Genomic DNA, 18,886 nt, shown 5'->3' with positions numbered 1-18,886 from the left:
CAGCCTAATTCCTTCTTCACTACTGTGAGGCCTACCTCTCTCATAGGTGAGCAGTGCAAATTCCTTAATACCCTGTTAAGCTCTAATTCCTGATCAGAGCGAAGTAGCTTTTTTATGTTTCATATATTTGAAATGGCAATGATAAATCCTCCTTATTGATAATGTTGGATTTAACATTACTGTTTTAGAAATGCCACTTTTAGTAAGTGGGCATTTATCTGTACGCACTGCTATTTGTCCCCAATACACATTGGTTGGGTGACAGCTGCCCTTTCTGAAATCTCGCTAAACAGCCACAAACAGAAAAAAGGTGAGACTCACCTGCATTTCAAGCACGCATCTGAATTTTGCTGCATTCTAATGTGTCATCCTGGGCAGGGAGGAATGGGACGGGCTGACACGTACACTTCAATAGGTAGTGTCCTGTCCACACACAAAGAACTGAATTGCCCCCCACAGGTAGCCAGGCAGACAGGACTGGGTTGAAAGGGCTCCTTGTGCACTTCAGAGAGTTACTTTGGAGTTACCCTCTACATAAAAGGCACTTTTGGGTATACATACTGGGTCTCTGAACCCCTGAATCAGACACTTCTGGATCTTGAACTAAACCTCTGACAGAAGGACTGCTGTGCTGCTTAAAGGACTCAACTGGACAGCTTTTCTGGAAGGACTGATTTTCTGCCTGATGGGCCCTTACTCTGCTAGAAGAACTCTGCCTTCCCTCCAAGTGATCTCCAAGGGTGTTCTGTCTTGCCTCCTCTTTTCTGAAGTCTCAGGGACACAAAAGACTTCCTATGTTCCTGCTGTTGCTTCTGGACTCTGCCTTGTGTAAGTTCTAAACTTGCCTGAGGTGCCCCCTTGAAGTTCTGGGACTCAGAAGTGGGTTCTGCAGCTGTTTTCTACATAAACTTCTGCATTGCATCGACTGCATGAGAAATTCTGCCACATCGCTCTTCGACACCGGTACAGGGACAGTCGTTCCACAGCCTGCATGGCTTGATGACGATGCTTAGCGCAGCTCAGTGACGATGCATTGCATTCACTTCAACCGGATTTGATGATCACTCCGGCCCCCTTTGTGTGGCTTGAAGATAACTCAGTAGGCTCTCGATGATGACTAAAGCTCCATCCAAGGTATTTCTTGAGCAGGTTGTGTGTGGGTCCTGTAGATGTCCAGCCGCCGATTGCGGTCAGCCTGAACTTTGGATTTCCACTGGTCCCTTACGACCTCAAGTAGCCTTTTGACCGTTAGTGACTTCTAAGAACTATTTTTGCATTTACTCCGTCGAAATTCATTGCCCGACTCCTACTAATTGGATTTTTGCTGTTTTGGCCCAATTTGCTCAGATGTATATTCTCTTTTTTTCTAAACCTATGTGGTGTATTTTTGTAGTGTCTTAATTGTGTTACTGTGTGTTGCACAAATACTTTACACATTGCCACTCTAGATAAGCCTAGCCTGAGTGCATACCTCAGCCAACCAGCAATCCCATTTCTAACAGGGCATCAATGAACAGTTTGCCTTGCTAAAGTCACCATCTTCCTAGTTTTAAGGAGCATGCAGTGCTGGATGAAAAAACAACATTTTTACCAAAGTTTGGAAATTTTGAAAAACATTTTTCCTATTTCTTGTGCTCTCAACCTACTTTCAGTTTGTGGTGGAAACCAGTGTAAAACCTATTGATGATCCAGGAAAGCTATAGCTTTTCGAAAAGTAGATATAATTCCAAATTGAGTAGGAAAAATGTCCATTTGTAACATTTTCATCTGTAACTTTTTGTTACGATGGTTGATTTACAAAAGCAATATGCCATTACATCCACTAAACTCTTCTGGTTGTAGGGTTCTATAGGGTTTGTAGGTTCTAGTGCTCATGACAGGATACATGCCAAAACACGACATGGAAGCCTCATATTTCCACTGAAACCTGACATTTTTCTTTTCCAATGTGGGTAGCTGTGGATTTTGGGCCCTAGCTCAGCCAGCACCTACGGAAACCAAACAATCCTATGCATTTTTTTAATCTAGACACTGAGGGGAATTTAGGCTGGGTTGACTTGCGTGGTCGTCCCTGGGTCATATTGCAGGTCCAGGATGGAGGCACACATGGCCACTGTGTCCTTTTTTAGAATAAAGCCCAGGGGAGGTGAAGGTAGTGGTCCCTGGGGCTTCAAAGAGCCAGATGGAGTGTGGTCCACGCGGCCTCCCTCTAATATTTAAATAAAGCGTCGGGGAGGTAGTGGTCCCTGGGGGCAAAAAACATCCCTAGAAGAAGGGCATCGTGTTACCCCATTCTTCTTTTTTGAAATACCCTCATGCCTTCAGGACCTGGCTCTCCCGGGGGCTAAAGTGAAAATAAGCAAGTGAGACTGTGCTTGTTTTTTGTTTGTTTTACGTCTGCAGAGCAACCCCACCCTGATCATCATACCAGCTGACAAGGGGGGGGGGGATCGTCCTGATGGACAGACTGACTATGACACAGAGTGTTGCAGACTCCTCAACGACACACGCAACCACAGAACCCTGAGCAGAGACCCCACAGACCACTATACACACTCTAGTCAAGGGCGCCATCGATGCAGAGCACATTTCCCCTCAAGAAGGTGTATACCTCTGTACCAAAAATGCGAGAGTCCCATACTTCTACACTGTACCCAAAGTACACAAGGGCATAATACCACCCCCAGGATGACCGATAGTATCAGGGATCAACTCGCTATTGGAGCCCCTGTCGAGGTACTGCGATTACTTCCTCAACCCATTCGTACAACAGACCCCCACTTACATTAAGGACACTAAGCATCTCCTCAGTATCATCAAGGGGGAGAGCTTTGACCAGACAACCCAACTCTTAGTGGGACTTGATATAGAGAGCCTCTATACCAGCCTACCCCAGGACGCCACATTCCAAGTCCTATATGATGTACTCATGCAAACCACCTGGACCTACCACACTCCATGACACTTCATTCTAGACTGCACAGCCCTAGCACTTAAGCAGAACTACTTTGATTACGAAGGGATCTACTACCTGCAAACCAACGGAACATCAAGGGCAGTGTCTTTGCTCCCAGCGTGGAAGGACTATACGTCCACCACTTTGAGCAGGAACATATCATGTCATTTACCAACCCTCACTCATGCAACATAAAAATGTGCTGCAGATACATAGATGATATCTTTGTGATCTGGGAGGGCACACAAGAGACATTGAACACATTCCTTACTTGGCTCACCGGCCGAGATCCTTACCTCAGATTCACTAGCACCTCCAGTGCAACTAACTTGGTATTTTTGGACCTCAACATTACAGCAGAGCATGGCACCCTGCGTACCACCACCTACTAAAAACCTACAGCTAGAAACTCGTTAATACATTTCGACAGCTTCCACCCCAGACCACTTAGAGAGAATCTCCCCTTTGGCCAGTTCCTGCACATCCGCAGGAGCTGCAGCCACATAACAGACATCAGAAAGCAATCCCTTGCCCTATCTCATAAACTAGAGGAACGTGGCTATCCCAAAGCCATTATTGCTAAAACTTGCAAGAGGGCGCGCAACCAGAATAGGGAGTCCCTTCTGGAAACAGTTGTAAAAGACCCAGAGACACCACCTTTGGCGTGTGTAGCCACATACAACACAGCTTCTAACCAAGTCTCAAGCATCATCCGCAGACATTAGAAAATAATCAACTCAGGAACCAGAGACTGGGAGACCACACGCTTTGCTTTCAAAAGAGCCAACAACTTAAAAGACCAACACGGCCAAGAGCTAGTCCCAAACCCGCTGACAATACAATCCTGAACACCTGGGGACTACCTAAAGTGACTGGCCACTACCTGTGCAACAACTGCAGTGTGTGCCACCTCACTAAACAGACAAACACACTCAACCTTGAGCCCGGAAAAATATGGACCCAACGTCAACACACTAACTGTAATTCCAGCAATTTGGTGTACCTCATCACTTGTCCCTGTGGTCTCCGCTATGTGGTCATGACGACGCGAAAAGTCAGGACTAGAGTAGTTGAACACAGGAGCACGATTAGATGTGGCAAAAACATCAGTAAACTGACAGAACATTTCCTGTCAAATCATCACACTCCCAACGACCTAAACTGGACTGTCATTGAGCAGTTTGCATCCAACCAGCCTGACAACGAAAGGATACTACTGACCAAAGAGCAGAGATGGATCTACAGACTTTCTACACAACAGTCCTGCCTAAATTACTCCATACCATGGAGCTCCTTAAAACCGTGATTCACAGCACGTGATCTGAACGTTGTATGACACTGCTTCGTGATTTCTTCCACTCCGCTGCTAACTGCAGACTCGGGTGTGAATCACAGCAGCATTGTTATGATTTTTTATTATTTTTTATGATGTATCAATACACTGAAAACGAAGTTCCTAACACTAAATCCATCAAGTTCATTTAGGAACCCTCCCTCATTAAACTGCTTCCCATTAGAGAGGGTCACTACTTTCGACTACTTAGGTATTCGTATATCTGATTCTATGCATTGGAGACTAAGCATGGGCGGAAAATCCGATTCGCTCGCGGATTTTGCGGATTTTCGGTAAATTCGCAATCCGCGAGATTCGCGAATTTCCCGCAAAATCCGCAAATTCGCACGCAGCAGATTTTTTTTCTTTGCGGTGTAAGTTCGCAATTGCGAACATGTAGGTGCGGTGGGCAGCAACAATCTCACACTTGCGAAATTACAAAAATTGCAATTCCGCACAAGAAATCTACTAGCAAGCAGCATAGACCTTCTGAAAAGGATTATTTTTATCAGAATAACTCCTCAGGTTGACATTTGCCTGCACTTTTTTAGATTTGATGCCATTTGATTTTCTTTGGATAACTTTTGGATTAGAAATCAACTTTCTCATATAAGCTTGGTGGGGCATTAAAGTTGCTGTAATGCTGCTCTGCAGAAAAACGAGTTTTGCAAAAGTGAAAGCAGGTTCAAAAGTTCAAACTCATCATTAGTAACCGTTCCCTGTAGTGCTTCCTGACAAGGGCCCCTCCAAAGTTCAGTTGCTAGTTGCAACAATTGTTCAGTTGCCAGTTGCAACAATTGTATGACCCTGCTCTGACCCTCACAGCAGGCTGATAGAATAGCTACAAGTAGGCCACAAAGGTCCTGGAAAAAAAAATTGCACTGCAACAGAAAGCAAATTACAGATAAGGATGCAGGTGCCAGACTGGAATTTTAAAACAGTGACACATTAATAAATCAACCCCAAATTAATTCATGTCAGTTGAAGCAGGCAGGTGTGCTTGCTTTTTCCCCCCATAATCTACAGTGATGACGAACCAGAGGGTGGCATAAGGCATTGATGTACCAGAGGGTGGCATGGGTAAAACAGAGGGTGGCAGGGGTGAAACAGAGGGTGCCGGGAACCTATGATGATGAACCAGACGTAAAAACAACATAATCGTGACCGTTGCGAGCCGACATGTAAGTTCGCGATTGCGAACTGTTACAAAACCCTCGCGAACTGTCAGAAATCCTTGCGAACTGGCAGAAATCCTTGCGAACACAAAAATAAAATCCGCAAATTCGCTAGAATTCGCGGATTTTGCGGATTGCGAGTTCGCAAATTCTCAAAATTCGCGAACGCCAGATTCACAAAATTCGCCCATGCTTATTGGAGACCACACACGCAGAAAATGATTTTGAACCCCAAAAGGGTGGTGGGGCAATACTAAAAGAACATGGCTCTTCATCGAGCAGACCAATCGCCCCCGCCCTTACAATATATAAAGCCAGAGCAGTAAGTTCGGCACTCTATGGTGCTGAGCTGTGGGGTTTCTCCAATACAGATCGAATATCTAGATTGGAAAATAAATTCCTAAAAGATCTAATGATGCTCCCTCAGAGGACACCTACCAAGCCCCTACTATATGACTTAGGCTGCCACTCACTTAGAGACACTGCAAGACTTCGCCCACTCTTGCTGTGGGCACGCTTGTGGCGGACACCTGAATTATCAAAATATGCAGTGAGGCTAAGGGAGGTAATGGATATGGATGGGTGGCACAAGATCGATTGGCTTAAAGGCATAAAAAAAACTCGAATACGATCTTGATCTTAAAGATGCCTGGTTAAACAAAACTTCCCTACCTAAAGCAGAAGTCAAGAAGGCATACTGCCTGTGGGTTAGCAAGAATGATCTCCTTAACCCGAAATCAGGCAGGCTCACAGAGGAGTTTATGCAGCATAAGCACCACATCTGTCTTGAACCCTACCTAGACATTATACAAAAACCATACAATAGAGCTTTGTATTTTGAGTTTAGAGTAGGTACACTGCTCATAAGAGAGCTGACTGCCCAGTGGAAGCCTCCTTATCAAACTCCAGCTTCTTGTCCTAGTTGTGAGGCCACCACTGAGTCAATCGCACATTTGATGTTCGTTTGCCCAGCCTACAAAGTTCCAAGGGGGCGCTGGTTGAAACCAGCCTGTAAAAAGCTGGGTACCCGCAGTCACCATGCCGCATTGCGTATTTTAAGATCTGACACCAGGGATCTTCATGCCTGTGGTCTAGCAAAATTTCTCAGATCGGCATGGAGCATTAGAGCGAGAAATTTGAATGCTAATTTCTAAATATTAAAAGGCTCATGTGACTTTTGTTTCCCATAACTTGCACTTCATCCTCCCATTTACACAAATGAAAATGCAATTTTTAAAACTATTTAATGTTTTCTACTTTTATTAAACCTTGCTATTTTAATGAACTTTTGTACATTGTATATTTAAAAAAAAAGTATTTTGGATTAATTGTATACTTTTTATTCTGGATCGCAGGGGTTTCAAGATATCTTTTATCGAAATAAAGCTTATGACATGGCATGACATGATGTATGACACTACCTCCCGATTCCCATTAATTTCTCCCCTGTGATGTGCAGACACTGTAATGGCTAAACTTGCCTGCAGCAACTGTAATGGCCAGTCTTGGCCCTCATGTCCCCATGTTTATTGCTATATGTGCTCACCACCTTTGGGCCAACCTTAAAAAGTGTTAAAAAGTGCCAAGACCAGTGTCTGAACTAATTTCCAGCACATTTTGGCACTCTGCATGTGCAGCTCCCATCGCGCAGGCGCTCCACTAGCAGCGTCACGCATGCTCGAACTAGACGTACGGCGCATGCGTGAAAGCTGCAACACTTGCCTCCCCGTACACCCGCAGGCTGTGCATGACTCAGCTAGGGCAGTCTCTCTTCCATATCTTCGCAACTGCAGGTGAGCGAAATGAAACCAGGCAATACTTAAGGCCACTTCATAACCCAAGACAGTTCCATGGAGGCCCACGACAGAACAACAGGTTCATTGCAGGTCCCGACCGACAGTTTTGTGAGTACCATGCACTTCAGCAACAGCCCGAGTAAGCCACCATTTTCCCTTGCAGGTTGCTCTTTATTCATGGACCCTTCATTTCCCTAGGGTCAAAACCTCTGCCGGGCGAATCCATGAGGCATTCGCGGGAAATAGCCAGTGTGAGAATACCTATTTTTTATTTTTTATGTACCACCCCATTATTTGTATGTGTCACTTACGCTGTCTAGACCACCACAAATACTCACGCATAACTTGTTAAGCCTTCAACTTAACCATTCCACCAGTATGGTTACACCCTTTGTCGCATTTTTATCATCAACACTGCACTTTAGAAATCGGCAATTACGCTGTATTGTGATTATAGCAACCATGCTAAGTGTCTCCCCTATATGTTTGTATTGTCATACATGTTGTACGTCCAGTGATGCGCAAGAGGGAATCCCCCTCGCACACATACAGCACCTTAGCGAGTGCTATACATTTTTCAATGTACACATTCAATTAATTTTAAATTGCACCACCACCTATCTATCGGTCCTGAGTAAAGCCATTTCAATCATAAAGGCCTGACTGAAACATGTAGACCACACCTGGATGCAGGGGGCCATAACAACTTCTCCTACACATCCACCAGCCTTTTTTAATGCTAACAGAGGCCCAGTCATTAAAGTTTAAGTTACCCTTGGGTACTGGGACCACTGTATAGCTTTTAAACTTTCACCTTCACGTCACTACACTGCACACTCAGTAACATACCTGCTCCGCTGTATTCAGGCGTCGAAGCACACCCGGGACACATTCGGTGTCACTGGGTGGGTCCAATGATGAAGCATGCCACCAACTAGGTTGGTGGGTGAGGGCTTCATGAACAAACCAACATTGTTTGCACTTTACCATACAGTCCTGAGTCACTCCACAAATAGGCTAAGCTGCAATACATATCAACAAACAAAAGAGAGGCCTGGTCAGAAACCTGCGAGTGTGCCGCAACTGGACTAGTGTCCCAAAACCATTAGTAGCACTAGAAGTGATAACCCAGGCCTGTTGGAAAAATTCCCATCAGCCCACCCATGTGGTGGAATGTCGTCATATGGGAGATGTCACCAATCCAATTCACAAACAGTGCACCTTAATCATGGCGCAAAGATGGATGGATTAACATGGTGTAAATACAGACCACTGGGCTTCACTGGTGATGCTAATGGGGTGCAGTGCAGAAAATAAAAGTGATAAATGTGAGAATAAAATTGACTCCAAGGGCCAAAATCAATTTTAATCAGTATGGCGCTCGGGTCAAGATTAAAATTCTGCCAAATAGTTTGAAATAATAACTACATGTGGGCAGAGTAAGTGAGGGTCGACATGTTTCAGCTGTACTGACTATTGGTCTTAGCTTTCTTCAGGACCATTAGGGAAACTGCGACTGCCAAACAAAAAAGTTGAGGGATCAGTGATGCACGCTAATATACATTGGATAAGTCCTACCAGTTCCTCTGAGCCCAGATGAATACTGTAGGAAGTCCAGAACTTTATGTGTCTCCTAAAGAAGAGACATAAACGTGAATCAGAAACCATCTAGTGCACAACAGATTTCAGGAGAACAAGCACAGGATACTCAGCACACGAACAGGGCGATGGAGACACTTTCTCCCCGCTAAACTATATTTCAATTAGTGTATTTAAAATCACATCAACAAAAATAACTGTGGTGACTTACCCAGCATTATGTGGGAGTACGCCTCACCTCACCCGGAACCCTCTCGGGAAAAAGGGAGGCCCCGCTCTAGTTAAGGAGGGAAATGGACAGAAAAAGTACCTTTGAAAAATAGCAGAGGGACTAACAACCATGGTGCCTGCCATTTCTAAATTGGGCTTAACAAAACCTAGCTTTAAACAAGTAAGAAACTCAACCAAGTGTAAGAAAATTGGCTGTGTGACTCTGTAGGAAGGTAGTCAGCCTACACTTGGAGGGCTGTGTCTAGCGTTAAAATGACTACAATAGGCTACCAAATAACCTTAGAGAACTTATAACAAATGAAGAGCTTCAAAAAAGAAGTAACTACCAAAGCCTATCAGTGACTAAGTGTTGGGCAAATCACCAAAGACTTAAGTAGAATAGGGCCACTCATTAAGGGAAATCTCACTAGTAATGTAGTGGTACACCCTATTTAGTAAGCAAGGGGAAGATCTAGTGCCCTACCTGTCCGTCGGTACCTCGATGCCGGCGTCCGAGAAGGAACGGAGGTACCGACGCATAACACGCATGTCTTTAAATACCCTCGTTGATTGGGTACCTGGCTGCAGCTGTGTTTGCTTTTTAGCGCGTCCGCCTGGAAAATCGGATGCCTGCGCTCAACCGCGCATGCGCTAGGCAACCCGATAGTGTGCCGAGGTAGTAGCGAACTCTAGGCGCGCATGCGCACTGCGCCCAGGCTGTAAAACGCATGCGCGAGCTCAGAGCCTTGCGCTTAGAGCAGCGCATGTGCCAGACTATACTGCGCATGCGCTGTTATTTATACACAGTGAGTTACAACGGGGTAGACCCTGAGAACTCCTTGACCTAGGTCAATTAAAGCAGGTACATATATAAAGGGTCGGAGTCTAATATAAACAAATAGGAAAAAAACTCTCAAAATAGCACTTGTTTTCTCAGTGAAATGCTTTCAATTTATCAAAGGCATCAATGTAGCTCAACAAACGAAGAAAAATTCAATACATTCGGTGCATATTTATTTAGCACATCTTATGTTTATAAACTGCATGAATTTCAACCCAGAAGGTAGGTGATATTGCAATTAATGCATTGGCAATATAAGCTTAGAATCAACACATTTCTATGTTATCAACTCAAAAACATGTCAATGCGCTCAAGGTGCATAGAGGAAAAGGGTTAATTAGAAGGGATGGGTAAGTGGGGGTGAAGGTGGGGACCGGGTAAAGGTGGTGTGACTGAGTAGAAATCACAGTGAGAAATGAAAAGCCTTTACAGCCTATATAGATCTGAAGGTTCCAAAAACAATCTCAAACATAGGTTCCGTAGTTATCCATTATTTAGTCCTATGTTTGGAAACATGAAGAGTAATGCTAGTCGACGTTTCGACCCCTGAAAGGTGCGGGTGATTCAGAACCTCAGGATGGGGTCTTCATCAGGACGTTGGATTGTAACAGGAGCGCCTATAAGTGATGTAAAAGCCATGAATGTATCTTGTACTCCTATATATTAATTAATGCACTCGAAATTTAATAAAACGTTACCTACTTCGCATGAGGCCCGTTTGGGCCTACAGCCTGGGGACCTTCCAAGGTTCCTTAGTGATGCGTAAAGTCTGTAATCAAGTGAAGGCGGTATCAGTAAAGTGGGTTGATCCACCTGGGATGAAGCAGAGTAAAGCTACATCCACAATGAAAAAGGGGGGGGGGGGTGACTTACTGGTAGCTTTTCTCAAAGTCGTTCAGACTTGTGGGGTTCTGTCGTCCACTGGACCGGCCGGTCCGTGGTGGAACGCTGTGTGTCTCTGAAAATGAAATAGGGTATCAAACTAAGTTGTGGTAGTTAATCTGTATTAACGCGCCAAAATGTCACAGGGGATTATTTCATCGAGAGCGCAGTTATTACAGATAGGGGCCATCTGTCTCTCATGAATCAGCGTTAGCGTGCTCAAAGTTATAGGGAAGGGGTGTCTGAGTTAGCGTTAGCGCACCCGAAATTATAGAGAGATTGCGTGGTTTTGAGCGTAAAGAGGGACGGAGTTCCATTAGGGAAAGGCGGGAGAAAATCTCCATCAATTCAGTGATGTTTGTTACGCGCGCTTCACTAAGGTAGAAGCCTAGAGTGTGGCTCACCTGGTCGTAGCGCTAGTCTATCTCTTTCCTCTCCTCTGGCTGTCAGCAGTAGAGTGAGCCACCGCGAGGTGCCGGCGCTAGATGCTGCTGGGGGGCTCGCCCTGCTCTGGCCAATCAGCTGCAGGTTGCCCAGGGAGTGAGGAAAAAGATGTGTTTTTTCTTTACTAAGGGGCTGTTTTAGACAGGGGATCGTGATTGCGTTGTAAACCTATGACCCAAGGGAGGCGAGTGCAACACAGACTCATATGTAACCCATTGTTTGCCTGAACAGTTTAAAAGCATAGTTTGCAAGCAAGATATCCACATGAAACACTAAGAGTGGCATGACTCGATGTCAACATTAAGGAGCAGGAGTGGTATACAATAATGTACAAGGTTAATTATGCAATAGATTGGTGCTTCAACATCACCCGAAGTGGACCATCAATTCATTTAGTGTACATATCGATTAGAATGCATTTGCTCAAGTTGTAAGAGACCATTATATACACACATCTTTCTCCGATGTTGATTGGCACAGCGTGACACAGTGTACATGTCAATGAAATACTGTATGTGTATTCAAAAACAATCCTCTTTGCCGCCTACATTAGGCATTCTAGTCATTGGTTCAGTCCGGATCTAAAAGGGCCATCTGGGAGAAAGTGGTTTCCAGTTCATTAAGGCCCGTTTGTACAGAGTCAAAAAATTGCATCCATTTGCATTCGCGACTCGAGGCAGCAGGGCTACAACAACACCAGCAAGCAGGTGAGATTCCAACAAGCCAACCACGGGGAAATCAACACACGAAGGAAGACTTACCGCTGGTAACCAGACCCAGCCCCATCATGAATTTATCTCAGCAGATACTATCCCCAGCGGAGACAGCAGTCCTGAGCAAGGGCCTCTCTTTCGTACCAACTTCCCAAGGGAACCTTTTCACCATCAAGACAGAACTGACTAGGTTCTTCCGGAAGGTCCGCCTACGGGGCTACTTCTTGGATAAACCATTCACCCAATCAAGATCATTCACCCAACTACGGCCGCCCTCCACCTTCACACCTTATACTACCATGACTAACCACCGTATTTTGACGTACGAAAGCCTGGTGATGAATGACGTACTCAAGATGTGGAAAGAAAGGCCTTACATAAGACACAACATCTCCAAGGATGAAAGGGCGGCGCTGGAGGACCTCAAAAACAACAAATCGCTGGTCATCAAGCCGGCGGATAAAGGCGGAGCAATTGTCGTTATGGGGACAGAGGACTACAAACAGGAGATATACTCACAACTGAGAAACAATGTGAGCTATCGACGCTTGACAGCCAACCCCACCAACGAGATCAGACGACAGATCGTCGCTATAACAACAAAAGCAAAAGAAGCCGGTTTCCTGTCTGAGAAAGAACATGCCTACCTCAATGTGGACCAACCACGCATACCAACCATTTACGTTCTGCCTAAAGTTCACAAGAACCCCACCAAACCACCGGGAAGACCGATTATATCGGGATGCGGGTCCATTCTCGAACCCCTCTGTAAGTACATAGATGTGTTCCTGAAGCCCCTGGCGGAAGCAACCGACACCTATTTGAGAGACACGATGCAGGTGATAAACCTGATAGACCAACGGCCATTTGACAAACAGAAACATCTATTGGTAACCATGGACATCGTGTCTTTATACACGAGCATCCCCCAAGAACCAGCCTTGATAACCATACGAAGGGCTTAGGAATCCCGTCCTCAACCAGCGGAAGTTCAAACTGAATTTATCTCTGACTTACTGGAAATTGCTATGACTCAAAACTTCTTTTTATTCCAAGATGATTTTTACATGCAGATGAAAGGAGTAGCCATGGGGGCGGCCTTTGCCCCAGATCTGGCAATACTTTACATGAACGAGTATGAACAACATAGGATTCTTTGTCCTAATAACCCATACCGTGAAAAAATTTTGGAGTACCGTCGGTACATAGACGATGTACTGATAATATGGGAAGGCAATAAGGAAGAATTGGAGGCTTTTACATACTGGCTCAATGCCCAATCAAGTGATATCCAGTTCACCAGCACCTGTAATAATGAATCCATTGACTTTCCAGATATAACTATCAAGGAAAGTGAGGGAATCCTTTTCACCACTCTGTACAGAAAACCGACAGAAAGAAACACCTTACTGCAATACTCTAGCCACCACACCCGGGCCCTCCGGGACAATCTACCATTCGGACAATTCCTCAGGATCAGGAGGAATTGTACGAAGAAAGATGACTACTTCCATGAATCTGATGAATTGATCCTCCGACTCATTGAAAGAGGATACCCGAAGAGACTGGTGAAGAGGGCGCGCAAGAGGGCATGGTTTAGCGATAGAGAATCATTGCTGACACCAAAGACGCGCCAACCGTTGGATGACAGAATGATCTGCGTGACCACCTACTGCTGCAAAAGCAATGCGGTACGCAGGACAGTGAACAAATACTGGAACATTGTATCAAAGACCCTCCAGATGCCCAATCCACCAATGCATGCTTTCAAAAAAGCAAAGAGCATCAGAGACACTGTAGTACGCTCCATGCTAGACAACCCGACTGCCCCCACAATACAATCAATGTGGAACCTTCCTGCCATCCTGGGAAACCACAAATGCGGAAGCTGTAAGGCCTGCCAACTATGCCTAGAGACTGGAACAGTAACACACAATGGATTGTCTGTACCCTTGAAAACCTTCACGAATTGTAACACTGAGGGAGTGATTTATGCTATCTTCTGCCCCTGCGGAATGATATATATAGGCCAGACGAAACAAAAGATTAAGAACCGTGTGCTACAACATTGCAGCAGGATCAGGTGCAAAACGGTGGGAGCCCCCCTTGTAGAACACTTCCAGGAGCACTCACACACACCCGAATCAATCAAGTGGGTGGTTATTGAGAAAATTACACTGGGCCCACGGGGAGGCAATCTCAACTCTATCCTTAATGTGCGCGAATGCAAATGGATGCAATTTTTTGACTCTGTACAAACGGGCCTTAATGAACTGGAAACCACTTTCTCCCAGATGGCCCTTTTAGATCCGGACTGAACCAATGACTAGAATGCCTAATGTAGGCGGCAAAGAGGATTGTTTTTGAATACACATACAGTATTTCATTGACATGTACACTGTGTCACGCTGTGCCAATCAACATCGGAGAAAGATGTGTGTATATAATGGTCTCTTACAACTTGAGCAAATGCATTCTAATCGATATGTACACTAAATGAATTGATGGTCCACTTCGGGTGATGTTGAAGCACCAATCTATTGCATAATTAACCTTGTACATTATTGTATACCACTCCTGCTCCTTAATGTTGACATCGAGTCATGCCACTCTTAGTGTTTCATGTGGATATCTTGCTTGCAAACTATGCTTTTAAACTGTTCAGGCAAACAATGGGTTACATATGAGTCTGTGTTGCACTCGCCTCCCTTGGGTCATAGGTTTACAACGCAATCACGATCCCCTGTCTAAAACAGCCCCTTAGTAAAGAAAAAACACATCTTTTTCCTCACTCCCTGGGCAACCTGCAGCTGATTGGCCAGAGCAGGGCGAGCCCCCCAGCAGCATCTAGCGCCGGCACCTCGCGGTGGCTCACTCTACTGCTGACAGCCAGAGGAGAGGAAAGAGATAGACTAGCGCTACGACCAGGTGAGCCACACTCTAGGCTTCTACCTTAGTGAAGCGCGCGTAACAAACATCACTGAATTGATGGAGATTTTCTCCCGCCTTTCCCTAATGGAACTCCGTCCCTCTTTACGCTCAAAACCACGCAATCTCTCTATAATTTCGGGTGCGCTAACGCTAACTCAGACACCCCTTCCCTATAACTTTGAGCACGCTAACGCTGATTCATGAGAGACAGATGGCCCCTATCTGTAATAACTGCGCTCTCGATGAAATAATCCCCTGTGACATTTTGGCGCGTTAATACAGATTAACTACCACAACTTAGTTTGATACCCTATTTCATTTTCAGAGACACACAGCGTTCCACCACGGACCGGCCGGTCCAGTGGACGACAGAACCCCACAAGTCTGAACGACTTTGAGAAAAGCTACCAGTAAGTCACCCCCCCCCCCCCTTTTTCATTGTGGATGTAGCTTTACTCTGCTTCATCCCAGGTGGATCAACCCACTTTACTGATACCGCCTTCACTTGATTACAGACTTTACGCATCACTAAGGAACCTTGGAAGGTCCCCAGGCTGTAGGCCCAAACGGGCCTCATGCGAAGTAGGTAACGTTTTATTACATTTCGAGTGCATTAATTAATATATAGGAGTACAAGATACATTCATGGCTTTTACATCACTTATAGGCGCTCCTGTTACAATCCAACGTCCTGATGAAGACCCCATCCTGAGGTTCTGAATCACCCGCACCTTTCAGGGGTCGAAACGTCGACTAGCATTACTCTTCATGTTTCCAAACATAGGACTAAATAATGGATAACTACGGAACCTATGTTTGAGATTGTTTTTGGAACCTTCAGATCTATATAGGCTGTAAAGGCTTTTCATTTCTCACTGTGGTTTCTACTCAGTCACACCACCTTTACCCGGTCCCCACCTTCACCCCCACTTACCCATCCCTTCTAATTAACCCTTTTCCTCTATGCACCTTGAGCGCATTGACATGTTTTTGAGTTGATAACATAGAAATGTGTTTATTCTAAGCTTATATTGCCAATGCATTAATTGCAATATCACCTACCTTCTGGGTTGAAATTCATGCAGTTTATAAACATAAGATGTGCTAAATAAATATGCACCGAATGTATTGAATTTTTCTTCGTTTGTTGAGCTACATTGATGCCTTTGATAAATTGAAAGCATTTCACTGAGAAAACAAGTGCTATTTTGAGAGTTTTTTTCCTATTTGTTTATATTAGACTCCGACCCTTTATATATGTACCTGTTATTTATACACACTCAAAGGCGATCGTCCTGGCGATATTTATCACCGGAAGAAAACACAGAGCATGCCTAGCGTCTGCACAACAGGCTTTCATTTTAAAGGCACTGGGAAGTAAAGAGATGTTAGTATATACAATCCCTAATACCAAGCTGGAGAAGATTATATGCATCGAAAGGGCCATAGTTTACATGTATACACAGTGCTTGAATTGGACCATGATGGGTAGATGTACACTTACAATGATGATAAAAAATATAAACAGTGTGTACCACGAAGAAGCAATTATATGTATGGGATAGTGTGTAAGGCTCAGAATGACTAAATATGGTCTGGGATGGCATCTTGAATGACCCCAGACTGAGTGGACTTTAGAAAACAGATACCAAAAGACTCTGGACTAGTTGAATTTACAGCGATGTCCACGGTATGTCATCATTCAACCCTTGCATATGGCTTTTCAAAAGAAAAATCCATTTCTGCTCCTTCCTGAAAAGAAATTTGGCTACGTCACTGATGTGTGGCGGAATGAATGGCTTTTCTAAAATGACCCATTTCATTTCTTCAGCAGTGTGTCCTTGCTCCAGAAAGTGATTTGTTAATTTCGTGGCCTGTTTGTGACACCTAATGGTGCTTTTGTGCTCCCCTATTCTTATTTTCATCTTACGGGTAGTATAGCCAACATACCTGAGGGAACAGGGACACGTGATCATATAGATGGCGTTGTCGGTGTTACAATTGGTGTGCTTCTTGAGCAGCCATGACCTTCCAGTCCCTATATCGACTGTGGTGGTTTTTTCAGTCTGGGGACAGACACTACATGACCCACAGGGGTAGTGACCAGAGACTGGGGGAAGATTCCATAGGGTTGTTGAGCCGTCAGTCTTGGTAGTTCTGGGTCTTGTGTGGACAAGAGTGTCACGAAGACTAGGTGCCCTTCTAAATGAAAACAATGGTAGTGGAAGGTTAGCCCCAGTACTGTTCAGAATCGTCCAGTGTTTACGAACCAGTTTCTGGACAGAGTTGGACATTGTACTGAACGTGCTGACAAATGTCAGGCGCTCCATTGGTGGTTTTAATGGGCGTTTCTCAATCAGTGCCTCGCGGTTGTTGTTCGAGGCACGTTTCCATGCTTTATTCACAAGATGTTTGGGGTAATGGCGCTCCTCAAGGTGAGTGGCTAGTGTGGTTGCATGTTTTTTGAAAAGTTCTCTGGATGAACAATTCCTCCTAACCCGGAGGAACTGACCCACCGGCATCGAGGTACCGACGGACAGGTAGGGCACTAGATCTTCCCCTTGCTTACTAAATAGGGTGTACCACTACATTACTAGTGAGATTTCCCTTAATGAGTGGCCCTATTCTACTTAAGTCTTTGGTGATTTGCCCAACACTTAGTCACTGATAGGCTTTGGTAGTTACTTCTTTTTTGAAGCTCTTCATTTGTTATAAGTTCTCTAAGGTTATTTGGTAGCCTATTGTAGTCATTTTAACGCTAGACACAGCCCTCCAAGTGTAGGCTGACTACCTTCCTACAGAGTCACACAGCCAATTTTCTTACACTTGGTTGAGTTTCTTACTTGTTTAAAGCTAGGTTTTGTTAAGCCCAATTTAGAAATGGCAGGCACCATGGTTGTTAGTCCCTCTGCTATTTTTCAAAGGTACTTTTTCTGTCCATTTCCCTCCTTAACTAGAGCGGGGCCTCCCTTTTTCCCGAGAGGGTTCCGGGTGAGGTGAGGCGTACTCCCACATAATGCTGGGTAAGTCACCACAGTTATTTTTGTTGATGTGATTTTAAATACACTAATTGAAATATAGTTTAGCGGGGAGAAAGTGTCTCCATCGCCCTGTTCGTGTGCTGAGTATCCTGTGCTTGTTCTCCTGAAATCTGTTGTGCACTAGATGGTTTCTGATTCACGTTTATGTCTCTTCTTTAGGAGACACATAAAGTTCTGGACTTCCTACAGTATTCATCTGGGCTCAGAGGAACTGGTAGGACTTATCCAATGTATATTAGCGTGCATCACTGATCCCTCAACTTTTTTGTTTGGCAGTCGCAGTTTCCCTAATGGTCCTGAAGAAAGCTAAGACCAATAGTCAGTACAGCTGAAACATGTCGACCCTCACTTACTCTGCCCACATGTAGTTATTATTTCAAACTATTTGGCAGAATTTTAATCTTGACCCGAGCGCCATACTGATTAAAATTGATTTTGGCCCTTGGAGTCAATTTTATTCTCACATTTATCACTTTTATTTTCTGCACTGCACCCCATTAGCATCACCAGTGAAGCCCAGTGGTCTGTATTTACACCATGTTAATCCATCCATCTTTGCGCCATGATTAAGGTGCACTGTTTGTGAATTGGATTGGTGACATCTCCCATATGACGACATTCCACCACATGGGTGGGCTGATGGGAATTTTTCCAACAGGCCTGGGTTATCACTTCTAGTGCTACTAATGGTTTTGGGACACTAGTCCAGTTGCGGCACACTTGCAGGTTTCTGACCAGGCCTCTCTTTTGTTTGTTGATAGTTTCTCTTAGGGCATGAGTGGTTCTGGTCGTTAAATATAGCCCTATTCGACCCTCCCTACATTTATTTTCTAAGCTGCAATACAGTCAGAAAGAGGTCCAATATTTGCGAAAGGAGCAAGGAAAGTGTAATCTGAGCAAGTCCAGACCATCTTACAGATGAATCCATCCAGAGCACAGAGAGAAGTCAGACTTTTTCTGGGAAT

This window comes from Lissotriton vulgaris, chromosome 8 (assembly GCF_964263255.1).
Source record: "Lissotriton vulgaris chromosome 8, aLisVul1.2, whole genome shotgun sequence".
Lineage (NCBI taxonomy): Eukaryota > Metazoa > Chordata > Amphibia > Caudata > Salamandridae > Lissotriton > Lissotriton vulgaris.
This window is presented reverse-complemented; position numbering follows the sequence as displayed.